The sequence below is a fragment of the Neovison vison genome, chromosome 12 (genome assembly GCF_020171115.1).
Source record: "Neovison vison isolate M4711 chromosome 12, ASM_NN_V1, whole genome shotgun sequence".
NCBI classification, from domain to species: domain Eukaryota; kingdom Metazoa; phylum Chordata; class Mammalia; order Carnivora; family Mustelidae; genus Neogale; species Neogale vison.
In genome coordinates, this window is record NC_058102.1 from 77806902 (window position 1) to 77822764 (window position 15863).

At 34.5% G+C, this 15863-nt stretch overlaps 1 protein-coding gene across 2 annotated transcripts in view; it reads left to right on the forward strand.

Moving 5' to 3' along the window:
- Positions 1–15863, forward strand: part of CNTN1 (contactin 1) — a 357030-nt gene that overhangs the window by 108342 nt on the left and 232825 nt on the right. For both annotated transcript variants that reach the window (XM_044227281.1, XM_044227280.1), the window contains exon 3: positions 12885–12983. The gene's annotated coding sequence lies outside the window, so the exon portion shown is untranslated. The remainder of the gene's footprint in view (positions 1–12884; positions 12984–15863) is intronic.

A 15863-nucleotide genomic window follows, 5' to 3' on the forward strand; every position in this document is an offset into this window, starting at 1 on the left:
TATGTATAATAAAATCTATTCCTTAGAATTTAAATTAAGATTTGTTTTGCCATGCTGGAGTATTAAAATAGGGTCATACTATGTTCAATATTTAAATTACTTTAAATCCCTGCTGAGAAGGTTTTTTTCCCTGAGTCTTAAGGAGTTAGTAAAAAACAAACAAACAAACAAAATCTGCTTTAAATCAACAAACACTTAAAAAATGTGTTTGTGTCATTTTCTGGCAGAAAGTAACACTTGTGTTACTATGAATGATTTTCCTAGTGGGAGGTGGTATTTTCTGACTCATTAAGACCTGGCAAAACAAAAGTACTCAGAAAATCTGGTTGAATTTATTGATCAACCAATAAACATTTATTATAAACCTATTTTATGCAAGCCCTGTGCTAGAATATATGACCCAGCAGCATAAAGCATGGTGTTAGCTTTCAGGGAGTGCATGAAATAATAGTAGCTAGTAATTTTTAACTCTCACCATGTTAAGGCCCCATGCCAAGTAAGTTTGTGGTTTTTTTTTTTTTTTCACGTTCTTGCATTTAATCAGTCCTCACAGTATTTTTATGATGAAAGTATTATTATTGTTACTAATATTTCCACTTTAAAAAGATATTTAGATTTTAGGAGGTTAAGTAATTTGGTTATGGACAAATAGTAGTGTAAGACAAATACTAAACACCAGGATGTAAGAAATGAAAACTTATTCTTTCACCTGTTAGATACACTGCCTCTCTGTCTTAATAATTCATTGGGAAGTCAAGGAAGATATAACTGGAAATATGAATAGAGTTAGGAGAAAAATACCCTTAATACTGTTAAGCATTATTTGTGAAATTATTATATTTAAAAAATTACTAAAAGCTTATTTACCAATTGAGGTTTCCTGCTTTTGATGAAGAAGGAAAGTGACAGTTTAATTATTGAAAGTACATAAATAGATCACACCCTGGAAACCAGAAGTTAGAAAAGTTAAAGACATCAGGTCTTTGCAACATCTCTGGCAATCATCTCCACACCAGATTTGAACGCATTAGCTTTAAACTGCTGGAAATTTAGGAAACAGTTAGGAAAATTCTCAAAGTGCTGAAGAGAATCTCCCCAGAGAAAGCCAAGTGAAGATAATAGCTAGAGTTATTAGAATTAATAACAGTTAATCAGTGTTCTGTCTTAGACTGAACCTAAGTGGGAATATAAGACAACTGAGAATTCAAGTAGGTCAGGGTATAGGTAGGGTTGTGGAGAGAATAAAACTTTCCCACTTAAGAATAAATGAGTTTGGACCCAGAATCAGAGCAGATTGTCTAGCACGGATAACAACAGGTCAAAGTCTACCGACCTGTAGAGGTTTGACAAGCTAGGGAGGGAATATCCTGAGACAGAGACAAGTAGTGATTTTTTGAGGAACGCTTGATACACAGCTATTCTTAGCCAAAGGTCTGAAGTTTGGAATTGAACCATTTATTCAAAGGCAGGCAGCTCAGTTCTATCTGGTCAACTCTATCACAGTGACTGATAATTTAAACCTAAAGTATCAGATCTTCTGATACAAGCACACAGTGTGCCATTGATTCATTTGTCCATGCATTCAGCAAATATCATCTATGTGCCAGTCACAGTGATAAAGACCAGACCTATAATAAATGAAAGGCAAATAGACAAATATGGTCTCTGCTGTAGTGAAAATTACACTATAGTGGAAAGTTAGGGATTCAATGAATAATTAATTACAATTTGGATCAGCTGTAAAGGAAAGTTACTGAGTATTTTGAGAATGAATCACAGAAAGAACTACCCCAGTTTGCAAGGGGTTAAATAAAGAATAGAACCTGAAAGATGAGTCAATTAGCAAACCAAATATTTGGAAAAAAAGCATTCCTAACTTAAAGATAGGAAGAAACAGAGTGCTGACCAGTGTGGCTGGAACACAGTGAAGCTAGAGCATTCGTTTGGGGACTATAGGACATTATATGCAATGTTGAAGATTTTTACTATTATCTTAATTGTAGTGGAAAAACACTGAACATTTTTATGCCAGTAAACAATATAACGGCATTTGCATTTTTAAAAGATTCTTTTAGGTGTTCTCATATGGTATTTTGTATGGAATAGCAGGCACAAGAGTGGATCTGGAGAGATCACCTATAAAGCTATTTCAGTAGTCTAAGCTAGAGATGATGAGAGCTTGAATTTTGGTTATTGACAGTAAAGATAGAAAAAAGCAGATAAATTCATTATGTAATTAGGAGATAGAAAAGAGATTCATAGACCTAGACTTTAGGCATGAATACATGGTGTAGGTGGTGCCATTCACCAAGATAGGAGGGAGTGAAGGGGGAAAAATATTGAGAATTCAGTTATCTCAAAGTGAGATCACTAAGTGGGAGTATGAAGTTGATATGTCTAGACTTCAGAAAAGAGATCTTGCCTAGAGAATAAGTTTGAGTTCATGAGTGTATATATGATCTTTCAAGTATACAAGATGATATCTTAGCTTCTGGCATGAGCAGTTGAATGGATAAGGGTACTATTACCTAGCATAGAGAGGTAAAGAGGAAAACCAAATTTAGGCAGAAATAAGTTGAGTTCATTTGTGAGCTGCCTGAGTTTGAGATGCTTGTGAGATACCAAAGTATAAACATTAAGCATATGAGGGATGATGGATCTGGAGTTCAGAAGGAGTATCTTAATTAGAGATACAAGTTTAAATTCATTACATGTAATCTGTTGAGTTATGAGAGTGGATGAGAGTATTTAGCACAAAGTGAGAAAAAGAGAGGATAGGAGAGGGCAGGATGGGACAAGAGAGAGAAATCTTTAGGATTACAGATATTTAAGTGGAAATAAAACAAATGAGCTGTTACAAGTGAGAAATGCCAGAGAAGCAAGGAAGTAACCAGGAGAGTATCTCAGGATTCAAATAAATAAATGTTCTGGCTATTAGAGTTTGGAGAGAACACTGAAAAGTCAAGAAAGAGTAGGTGAAGTAGACATAAACAGTTCACTGTCTTCTATCATTTTATATTTATTCTAACTTTTAGATAATTGGTTTTAGTTGTTGTTGTCACCATCACTGATTTTTCAAGGTAGAAATCTTGGTATTGCAAACAATGGTTCTACTATCCCCCACATACTTATCAATTCTACCTCAGAAAACTCTTTGATCTCTTCTTGCCTCTTTATGCTTACGATCAATTTCTCCTTTCAGAGTCTGTTTTTTTTCACCATTTGACTACAGTATACATAAATATTTATTTATTTAAGTAACCTCTACTCCCAGTGTGGGTCTTGAACTCTGGACCTGGAGATCAAGAACCACATACTTTACTGAGTAAGCCAGTCAAACACCACCTCCCTACGTTTTAGGTGACTACAATATACATTTTAAAGCCTCATCTCCTCAGATATTGTCCAGTCCTAAAATATCTTTGTCCATGTATTATCGGATCTGTTTCTATTTACTATTTATGCTCTTGATATGGGATACAGTTTCTTGTTCTTTTTCATATCCTGCAGTATTTTTTTGTTGTACACAGTAGATTGTGTGTGAAAGGACAATAGAGACTAAAGTAATAATATTTATCACCAGAATAAAGCATGCTCCTTCTTTTAGTCTGGACATCTGAGTCAATGTGATTTAAAGTAGATCTGGAGGAAGTCTAATTCACAACTAATTTCAGATGTTTTAAAGGGTAAGAAGAAGACTAACTTTAGTAGCACATAAGATAGGAGTATACAGAGCTCCAACAGAGCTCAGATGTTAGACATTTTCAAAGAGCTAGCTTAAGAAAACCTAAGGATGGTTCTAGTATGTCCAAAAGCTAGTAGCACCCTCTTCTCAAGTTGAAGCTTTCTGCTGCACCCAAATCAAAGCCTATTGATTTTAAAGATTCTGAGGTAGTCCTATTGGTGTTCCAAATTTGGAGGGATTTGAAGATCCTAAATAAGAGTGACTAGGAGTAGATCTCCCAGCATCCTTCTCATATATTGGCAGAATCTCATTATCATTCTATGTTCCTGTATTTTTTTTCAAGTGGAATCTGTAATACTTACTTTCTATCTTACTCTCTTAAACCATTGCATTATTCTTAAATTATTGTTCTATATTTTTAGGTGGTCACCTTACTAACCTATTCAACTATAGCAAAAATGCACACCTGGGACTGACTGTATATTTGTAATTGCTTTACCATTTAAAAATTCTTTTAATATTTTTGTGGAAGAAGGAAGGACAATAAGATAGTTAAAAACATATTTATAGCTAATGCTACATAACATTTTTCTATGATATGATGAAGGGATGTTAACCTCAATATTTTTTTCTAACCTCTATTTACCTGGATGATTTGTCCGCCTCTGAAGATATCATGACTTTTTTTCCCAGTTCTTTTTTCTTTTAAGATTTTATTTACTTATTTATTTAAGAGAGAGAGAGAGTAAGAAAACACAAGCAAGAGGAGCGGCAGAAGGAGAGGAAGAAGCAGGCTCCCCGCTGAGCAGGGAGCCCAGGGGAACTTGATCCCAGGACCCTGGAATCATGACCCAAGCTGAAGGCAGATGTGTAACCAACTGAGCCACCCGGGTGCTCCTTTCCTTTGTTCTTAATAGACAAAAAGTACAGATTTTTAGGATAAATATTCTCAGACATTACTTTGAGTTCAATCATTGTTCACAGGCCAAGAGAATTTGCTACAACTCAACTTTTGCCTGTCCATACTGGTAACATTAGTTGGAATTTTGAGGGAATAGTGCTAAAATAAAAATTGGAAAACCGTGTTGTTGGAATTGGTTAAGGTTAATTGCTTTTACCACTTTCTAGACATTGAAATCCAAGCTGGGGTATGCTGGTAAATGCTTAACAACTGGCTGTCCAGGGGAAAAGAAAAGGCCTTGGTTTTTCACATTTGCTGATTTTGGCCCTGTAACTATTTTCACCATGGTTGGTTTCAAGCTAGTAAATGATTTTATTGAATATGGAGGTAGAGGGGCTCAGTAGCACACTATTATATAGCATTTCCACCATACAGACAGAATAGGTATAAACAATCTCTTAAACATTGATAATAGTAAATTGTATAGGAAATGTATTTTTAGTATTTGTCTTTTTAAAATGTAATTTCTTTAAATGTAAATTCATATGATCTAATTATAAATAATAACTGTGTTTAATAATTGGCTTGAAAATTTCTTGAAAATTAAAATAGACTTTTAAAAGCTCAGATGGGCTAGCTTCAATAGACCACTGATTCAAACCTTTTGGGATAAGGACAGTTAAATTCCCAGTACTAAGCTGGATTTTGATCCATAGTCCACATCAGTGAATGTTTGTGAAAAGAAAGGGCTCAAGTCAATATCAGCTGGATCAGAAGAAAACCAGGTATTTTTTTTCATTCACACTTGCATGCTTCGAACTCATTTTTCTATCCCCTCCATTTCATAAACCTGTTTTCCTTTGTGTCACTAATTGGGATTATTTTCCAAACATAATTATTACTGGCTAATCTGGGCTCCGTAACCAAGAGTTTTGCATCTGATAGTTCTGCACTAAGAAGGCAGTCTAGATCATATGTTATCCTTATGAATTTGAGCTTGTAGTCCCTACTTTAAATCACTTATCTATTTTTAATTTAAATCATCATGCATTTCAGTAAAGTATCACTTTTTTTCCTTAAGATCCCTACTTCCACCTCCTTTTATGAGTGGCTCTTTAATTTCACAGGACAAACATCTGTGATGAAATCTTATCCAGGAAATTACTGTTGCAAATTTAAAGATAAAACTCCTTATGAAAAAGCAAAGTTGATTGCCTTATATAATAACTCCTCAAAAACAAATTTTTCACAAAAGGTCGTACATTAATATCCTGCTTTAAGACCTAGCTTTTGGTAGAAAATAAAATGTGTTCTAAAGTATTCATCTCAAAAAGAACTTGCACAAAATTGCTTTGTTAAATGAAAGTATAACAGATTTTACATGTTGAAACTGTGGCCAAATACGAATGAGAACATGTGAATAGGAAATGCTTGTGCAAATTTATTTTTGAAATAGTTCTGTATCTGTAGAATTCTGCAACACCACAAGTTGGTTGTGTAAAAAAAAAAAATCTAATTTATGTTGTTAGCAGTCAGAACAGTGGCTTTGGGTGGGTGGTGGGGGATGGAGGAGAGAATACAGGGCCTCTGGGCCTCTAATAATATATTGTCTGTTGATCAGGGTGCCGGTGGCATAGCTGTGTCAGTTTGTGGAAATTCAGCAAGTTGTATAGTTACTCTGTACCCTAAAGTGAAATATTGTATAATTCAAAATGTTAAAATATTTGTGCACATATGCACATCCCACATAAATGCACATAATATGTACTTGTGCCCTATAATCCTGATGTGGTTATTTTAAAAATACATGTATTTAGAAGTTTTTAATTAAGTGCCTTTTTAGTGGTAGTGAGGCTAACACTTGTATAAAGTCTGTAAAAGGTGTTTGTACTTTTAAGGCATTATGCAATCAAATATGGTAATTAATGTATCCTCTATTTTGTTGTTGGCATTTATTCATTCGTAAGTTCATATGATAAATCTTTGTTTCCCCATTAAAGCTTATTGAAGAAGTGAATCATGGGTTGAATCATTCTTTTCAAAAGCTTAAAAATCCTAAAAGACCTAAGAAGGTACAAACTTCTGTTCAATAAAAAAAAAAAAAAAATTGAGACATAGTGAGGCAAGCCTAAATTATCTTGAGGCCAGAAATATATTTGGAGCAAACTGTTTTGCAAATATTTAAATTTGTTACTAGAGAAGACAAGCGGGATATAATTTTTAAACTCTTTCCTAATGTGTATCTAGAGACAGATCAGCATATACCTAGAGCTGTTCAGTGAATTTCATGGGGTAGAACTGGTTGCTGATATCTTTTTTTTTTTTTAAAGATTTTATTTATTTATTCGACAGAGAGAGATCACAAGTAGGCAGAGAGGCAGGCAGAGAGAGAGAGAGGAAGAAGCAGGCTCCCTGCTGAGCACAGAGCCCGATGCAGGACTTGATCCCAGGACCCTGAGATCATGACCTGAGCCGAAGGCAGCGGCCCAACCCACTGAGCCACCCAGGCGCCCTGGTTGCTGATATCTATTGACTTGAAGTTAAAAATGCCTTCCTTCAAGAGCATTTAGTCACTTAAAAAGAAAAACTACCATCAACATATGATGGGGATAAAGGAATGCACTTGTGATGAGCCCCAGGTGATGTATGCATGTGTTGAGTCACTACGTTGTACACCTGAAACTATTAATACACTGTATGTTAACTAATTAGAACTTAAATAAAAACTTCAAAAACACAGGCTTCTCTTAAAATAACTAAAAGTACATTAGGATTAGGTAAGGATTAAAATAATTCCTTCATAAACTTAAAAAGCTTTAAATTATATTTTTCAATTATATTGATAACCATTAGTAGGATTCTTAGTATCTTCCTTTTATATAGATACTGAACTACAATTGGGTCATTTTTATGATACCTGGGAAGTCATGGCAGTATACTGATATCTGTAAGCTGATTATTGAGAGAATGGTGGATATTTTAATGGAACTCAGGAATCTAATGTTACAGGGACAATGTAGAAGTACCTCAAGTTTTTGGGACATATTAGGATACCTATTCCCTATAGCTTTTTTCTTCCTCCTTATGTCACTGAATTTATTTCTTGAAGATTAAAGTAAATATATGTTCTAATATACATTAGAAGTTTTACATTTTGCAATCAATTTATAAATGACATCAAGATAGCTAGTTGAGACAGTGTTTTCAGTTCATTTTGTTATCTACATCTCGGGGTTTCATCCTCCATCTACTTTTCGTTACACTCTTTCAACCTGAGTCACTTCTTTGACTTCCATACCTTAAATAATTCTGGTCACTCTCCAAACACCTAAGTGTGTTACAGCTACATTATCAAAATGTCTTTTGGAAATTCTGTAAATATCCAATTCTTTACCAACCCCTCCCTTGCTGTGTGCAGTATTATAATCTCAACTCACCATCTTCTTTTAATATCAATAGTTCTTTCTTCCTTTGGATAGGAGTGATAGAAGAACACTGAATTACCAAGTCCTGAAGTCCTCCATGATTCCTCCCAACCTCGTCATACTACTTAGTCCTACTGACTCTAATGTTTAAATATCTCTAGAATATTTCCCATATATCCACATCCCTATGTCTGCCTTGTTTAGGTCCTCATCTCTTCTGGTGGATTACAAATGGTCTTCTATTAAACTTATTTTTTTCATTTGTTTACTGCTCCCAGTCTGTCTTTCAGCTACCAAATCTAGTTATAGGATTCTCTTGGGGAAATTTTAAAATATCTCGCTGTATAGAATAGCTTCAGACTCCTTAACAGTGTAAAAAATGTTCTATAGAATCAGAATTTGAACAGAATTCTTAAAAGTTTTTAAAAATTTTACATTTCTTATGTAAATCAGATTTTATATAACTTTTCCCTATCCCCTGACAAAGTGTCTATTTATCCAAATTCTCATAATACACAAAATTTAGTTTCTCAAGCGTATTATGTGATATCCTGCTTCCCTACAAATGCACATTATTCTTGTTACTCAAAATGACTTTTCCTTCAAGACTTTTCTTCAAGATTGAGCTTTGGGAAGGAATGAATTAATGTTTCTAAGGTTCTTACTGTGTCAAGAACTCTGTTAAGTGATATAAAGGCATTGTAATATTTGAATTTCCTAATAATTCTAAGATGTTCATATCATCCCCATTTTAAAGGTGAGGAAATTAAGGCAGAGTTTAAACTCTCATCTGGATGACTACAAAAACTATCCTGTAACCATTGTGCTCTAAATTATTTATTTAATTCTCACAGGAAGCTAGAGAAAGATACTTAATTTGATTTCTATATTATCCAGATGATATAAAGCTGATATTCATGGAGTGTGGATAACACACGCCAAGGTTATATAAATTCAGTGAAGCCTGAATTTATTTTCAAATTTATCAATTAAAAACCATATTAGTTCCATCATACCACTCAGTTTCTTAAATATCACCTCCATGAATCATTTCCTAAATACACTATGGGCAGTTGGTAATGCCAGTATTTTTTCTTACTATGCCTCATTTAGTGGAGTAAAAGTAAGAATTAATACTTACCTATAAGTCATTTGGCATAGAGGCATAGTGCCCTTTAGTAATTATCTCATTTGCATATCTTACTATATATCAAATTGTTTATATTCATCACTCTGTGTCTATGTGTTTACCTGTTTTCACCACTAAAGTATGACTACTTTGGAGGCAGCCACTGATCAGTACATATTTATTTTCCTAGCATCTAGCAAAATTTCTTTCTTGTAGAAGGTATATAATAAATGTGTTTAATTAAATAAATGTGTTATGATTATGGGATGATTATAGTATTAGTAGGACAGAGCAAGAAAAGAAGAAGGGATGTCTTGAGTCTTAGAGAACAAAAGCAGTCTCCTCCTACATCCCTTGAGTTCAGAATAGAAACTTTGGAAGGCTGAATTATTTTCCTAAGGCTACATGGCATTATGTTTTCTTTTCTTTTTTTTTTTAAAGATTTATTTTATTTATTTATTTGACAGAGATCACAAGTCGGTGAGAGCAGGCAGAGAGAGAGGAGGAAGCAGGCTCCCCGCAGAGCAGAGAGCCCGATGCGGGGCTCCATCCCAGGACCCTGGGATCATGACCTGAGCTTAAGGCAGTGGCTTAATCCACTGAGCCACCCAGGCACCTCGGCATTATGTTTTCTTATAATGGATATAAATTATGCATTTTTCCAAATGGCAGTAGTCAGATAGTCTAGTTATATATCTTAATAGATATCACAAATTTAGCCGACTAAATATGCTTTGATTTATTTGCAAATTTGGATTCATTTTATTGACCCCATTGTACATTACAGAGTTTACTTCATATTCTACATGAATTATAAATTCAAAATATTGGAAAAACCTCTTTATCTGCAAAGAGATCAAATTCATCTAAAATCACCATCTCTGTTTTCCATCCATTTGAAAAGATCGGTTAAGTGTGTTTCTTAGGCATAGCCAGGCTTCTGGAAAGTAGAAATTGGTTCTTATTATAGTCTTTGGCTTTGTTTTACCTAAGAGTATAATTGACTACTTTCCCCCCAGTTGTTCCCATTCAAGGCTTGCTTGCAGCTTCCTCTCTGATGTTTTAGGGATTTACCACCCCTACAGCTTTTCTTATACCATATTTTTTTGCAGACCTTAGGTCCATGAGGTGTTTGTGTGTGTTTCTCATGTTTATCCGCATCTTTAAGACAATTGAATTTAAAAATTCACCAAGTAGATACAAAGTTGCTATCTTCATTTTAGACTTGGGTCTGAGATATTTGTATCAAAGAAAAGATAGTGATTTCTTACTCACTGCAGGATAGTTAAATTAAGTTCTTCCTATCCACCTCGTTATGCATTATTCAATCATATCATTTCAGAGAGGTTAAATTTCTAATGTTTATAAGTATCATTATTTTAGTTTATGTCAACAATTTATATCCTAATGATTGTACTCTATATGCCCACACCTGATAAGTAACATTGTAATGTTTTCGTATTTTCTATTTTTAAATGAGGTGTTATCTTCATGTAAAATTGCTATTGTAGATGACTAAACTGATAAAACTCTTGGCAGGATATTAATCCTTAGCTATAACTTCTGTAATTTTTTAAATGTTTGAGGTCCTCAATCTTCTGTTTAAAGAATAAACAATATTACTCAGGGGGGCACCTGGGTGGCTCAGTGGGTTGAGCCTCTGGCTTCGGCTCAGTCATGATCTCAGGGTCCTGGGATCGAGCCCCCATTGGGTTCTCTGCTGAGCGGGGAGCCTTGTCCCCCGCAGCCCCCGCCACCTGCCTCTCTGCCTGCTTGTGATATCTGTCAGATAAATACATAAATACATAAAATCTTAAAAAAAAAAGAACATTACTCAGATAAATATTATAAAATAAGGTCTATGTAGTTCACTTGAATTATATTAAGTTAGAGGCAATATATACAAATGTTCAAATAGAATCTTCACAGGGTAGAACAAAATATTATGGAATATATATAATATATATAGTAATTGAATATATATAATATATATTCAATTGAATATATAATATATATAATTGATATATAATATATATAGTAATTGAATGGTTAATTTCTCAAATGGCTATTTAGAATATTTTAGCATAATCTTGATCAAGTAAATGAAATTATCTCCTCTATGACCTAGAGGCATACTCTTCCAAGCTTTGTAAAGAAGAAATATTTCTCTGAACATCCCTGAGCTCCATCCCTGTTGTCGTCAGCACTCCTCTATTACCCTCTCAGGCTGATCTCACTTGCTACTGGTTTATTGACTGGAAGTTACTGTAATCATGCTTCCTCCAAGGCTGAATTGCTCCCTGTACAGTATAACCGTTGGAAACCTGGGCTATATTCTGACAGATTTTCTCAAGTATAGCCCCAAGCTATGAACTTGAAGGTTTCACTTGGGTCTTATAAATAGTCAGGTGTGACAACATAGAACTATGATAACTGTGTGTGTGAATGTATGTGGTACCTATATGGATATGAAAAGAGGCTTTGGAAAGACACAATATTAGTTTCTAAATGACCTTGATAACATTGTATTTAGTCCTCTTTTGGTGGATAAATAAAGCTTAGTTAATTTTTACCCTGAAGATACTTTGGGAAATAGACAAGAATTTATATACATTTGCCATCTTACATGGCTTTCCCACCTTGGTATTTTTTACAGAAATTATTACAACATTTTAAAATGCTACCTGTGTTATCCCTCTAGCATAATGAATTGCATATTTTGTTTTAAAGCCCACTTTTTTGAGGCAGTGAAAAAAGAGTAACAGAAACAAACCATAGTATGTTCTTAGAAGCTTAAATCCTAAAAGAAAGGACCCTCAGAATTACTGACACTCCCAGAAAAAAAAGGTGCTTACCATCCAAAATACTTAACAATGATGAACATATGATGTTTAAAAAAATCTCTTCCACATTAGTCAAATGAAAAATTAATTAAAATCTTCTAGAAAGATTGTCCATATGAATCCGGGTAAAAACCTCCTATGATTTGTAGCACACATCTCTCTCTTTATTTATTTATTTTTTTCTTAATTTTCAGTTTAGCCTGTTGATTTTTCAGAAAAAGGCAGGGAAAAAAACGAACTCCGTATATCTCACTTATAATGTAAAATATTCAGTCTAAATCTTCAAAAGTATGTCTTTTGAATAAAAGAAGACAGATACTACAGTGTTTCTGCCAGAGAGTCCAGTTTAAACATTCTGCAGCATGCAAATGTTATCTCATCTATGTGAGTCTTTTACCCGCGTGGATGTTGCAGGGTTGGAGCCTTCTGCCTGTGATTTAGGTTGTAATTTTATTTGTGGAAATAAACCAATTGCAAAGCTTCAATTGTTTTAGCGATGAGGTGATCAATAGCCCATTACTGGATAGAACAGCGGCTACAGGAAGTGCATTGAAGATTTTAATGCATGAATTATGCATGCCGTGCTCATTCTTTAGTCTCCGAACAGAATGACAGGGTTTGTGAAGTCGCCTCAGATAGTTTCTTGCATTAAGTGACTGCAGTGAAATGCTTAATATTTTCAGGCATAGAAGCAGCATTGACTCGGGCCAGCCGAATTTGGAAGATGTAAATCCCCCAGCTCCCAGCACAGAATGCTTTATTTGAAAGTATTGCTATGTAGGGAGCCAGCTTCACTGTCATCTAACCTGCTCTCCCCAGAAGGTTGGCTGAAGGATGGGAGCGGCTGTGCCTGCCTCTGAGGTCACAGCTTGAAGTCCTTTTAACTTGCTTTCTGCTGCAGGAGAGAGGCGTGTTGTGGTATAACTATCGCTGCATTTGTTGAAATGGACATTTTGCAATAAATACAATACTCAGAACAACAGACAACTCAGCATATCAGGTAAGTGCAAGGTTTTTCTCTGGGTTAGGTCATTGTAAGTGAGAATGTGCTGAGTTAGGATAACGGTGATGCAGTCAGTATTAGTAAGGTTGACTCAGACCTCAGTATTGCGATGCAGCGTCAGGGTTCTGAATTGTTTTGTTAATTGAAAGGTGATTTTTTTTTTTTATATTTTTGACAGTGTGGTACCATAAGGTATTTTATTTGCATGCAAAAGCTTTTCAAGAATGTACAAGAGCTTAGATGTATGTGTTATGGATAGATAGAGCCTGCAAATTGGGGAGGGGCAGCACTGAGCGTGAGCTGAATCAATAAAAGAATTATCATCTTCTGGAGAAGTTTGAGCAGGGCTGTGGTATTCCTTTGGCTCAGATTATTTCCTTTATGTCAACATTTTCAGGTTATGGTGAAAGATGTTGGTAGACACCCAAAATGTTTAGTTCTTTTTCCAGAAGTAGAGGATAGCACTGAGGTACTCAAATTCAAATACTGTGTTGCATACAAATTGAACAGATGGAATTGAAATAATTTGGAATAGTGTGTCCTTGAAGGAAGACCTTGTTGTCAGAAAGCAGTTTGAATTCTACCTGGAGTGTTTTGTTTTCTTTCCTCCTGTCCAGTGTGACTTACTACAAAAAAAAGAGTGGATAGATGTTATATCCTGAAATTTACACCAAAAAAAGTTTTATTTTTCTTGATGTTTTAAAAATTAAGTTTGTATAATTGTAGAACCTACTGTATAAAAGCCGAACAAAATTCACAAAAACTCTGAAAAAGTGAAAAGTAGTAATAATAATATATTACTATATTTGCCAGTCTTTGTGAATTAAAGCTGCTTGCTTCAATATCATGGCAAATAGCTAATAAATATGTAAATGATATGCAGTATGATATGAATTCCTCAACCTCTCTTTAGGGTGGGAAAATAGCATTAAAAAACATTTAGTAAGAAATTTGATATAGTAAAGTGTTTCAAAGATGATTTTAAACAGTAAATATATACTATTAATATATGTATACACTATTAGTATATATACACACATGCATATATGTACACATGTTTATACACACCTATATACATTATAATATGTAATTTGCAAAATATAATATGTGTAATATAACATGTATGTATATGTACGTCCTCAAGTATGATGCTAAGTTTTTTTAAGTGTTTGTTAAATAATCTATCAAGAACCAGTAATAGATAATGATAAGTATGCTTTCTGAAATAGGTATCACGTATTAAAAGAAAAAGGGAAAGAAATATCGAACAATGATAATAAGAGCACAGGAAAACTACTTTTCAAACATTTCACAATGTATTTCAATTCTGCTGCAATATTATTCTATCGAGTTTCCTTTCAGCTGCCTAGTAGTATGATGGCACAGAACTCACACTGTAGAACATGTTTGAATCTGCAAAACTGAGCTAGTTTAGCTAAAGGAGGAAACTCACACGTTGTGTTTTTCCTGGGGGGCGGGGGAGAGGATAGGAAGGAGAAGTAACTGCCTATACACGTTCAAGTTCTCCTGATGCTGAGTCATGGTGTTCAGTTCTGCTCAAATACCTCCTGGCTGAGGTGGCCCCTTAACAGCTGGTAAAATGGAATTGGAAGGAAAATGGAAAAGAATGGAAGGGGCAGAAACTTAAAGATATTTATTGCTTAGCCGCATACTAAATTCTGAGTACAATGAGTATAATCGCAGCTCTACTCACTGGACTGGCTGAAGTGACAGTAGGAGAAGAAAAGCCCCCCATGCTGATGACAAGATCAGAGCAGTAAAATTAATAAGTTAACATGGTGAGACTGTATGAACAAAGGGGTCTACATAATACTGTACTTGTTCTTCCTCTCTGCCATCGTTCTAGTCTCAAACTTAACCCGAGCCACTTCTCAATACCACTGAAAATACGTGATGGTGAAGGAATATTTCCAGGATCAGGTGAGGGAAATCTGGAATGAGATGCTCTCAGTTCCCAATTCCCACAGTAGTTGTAATTAATTTTTATAGATCGTCAGTTGGGAGAAATTAACAAGAGATTAATGAGGATATTTGAATATTAACCACAATATATGAGGTGAGACACCAAAATGAAGTTAGATAATGATTATTATGGCAAAGCATAGTCGTATTAGATGCAGTTAGGAAGGAGACTGAAGATCCAAAAAAGAATATAACAAAAGAAAAGAGGAAATGGAATGAGAAACCCATATAGCAGTGAAATATTAAACATGGGATTTTGAAAGAAAAATGTACTTAATGAATAGTTGATACATATTATTAATGTACCTTAAAATCAATTTCTAAGAATTCTGAAATATTATGATTCACTAAGATAAAGCTTAGTAATTTAATTTAAACATGAATTTTAAAGGTGACTTAATAGAGTGAGAAATCAGTTGAACATTTTAAAATGGTAAGCCATCAATTTTCTTTTTAGTATAAATATTTATATTAATGTTAGCACCTATGTGATAATGAATCTAAGTAGAAACCTATCTATATGTAAAACTCTGTATATCTCTATATGTCCTGTTTTCAGCATTAGCCATAAACTAAGATTATAAAAAAGTTAGGAGTCATTTATTGGAAGAGTAAGGAGTAAAAGCATTTGAAGAGAGATAGTATGTCCATTTTCCAAACTTGAAACATACATACAAATTGATTAAATCTGAGTTTATATTTTTAGGACAAGGACGTCTCCCCTGTATTTTTTTTAAGATTTATTTATTTGAGAGAGAGAGAAGGTGTGGGGGGGGAAGGGCAGTGAGAGAGGAAGAGAGAGTCTCAAGCAGGCCTGTTAAGCATGGAGCCCCACACTGGGCTCAGTCTCAGGACTCTGAGATCATGACCTGAGCTGAAACCAAGTTGTTGGAT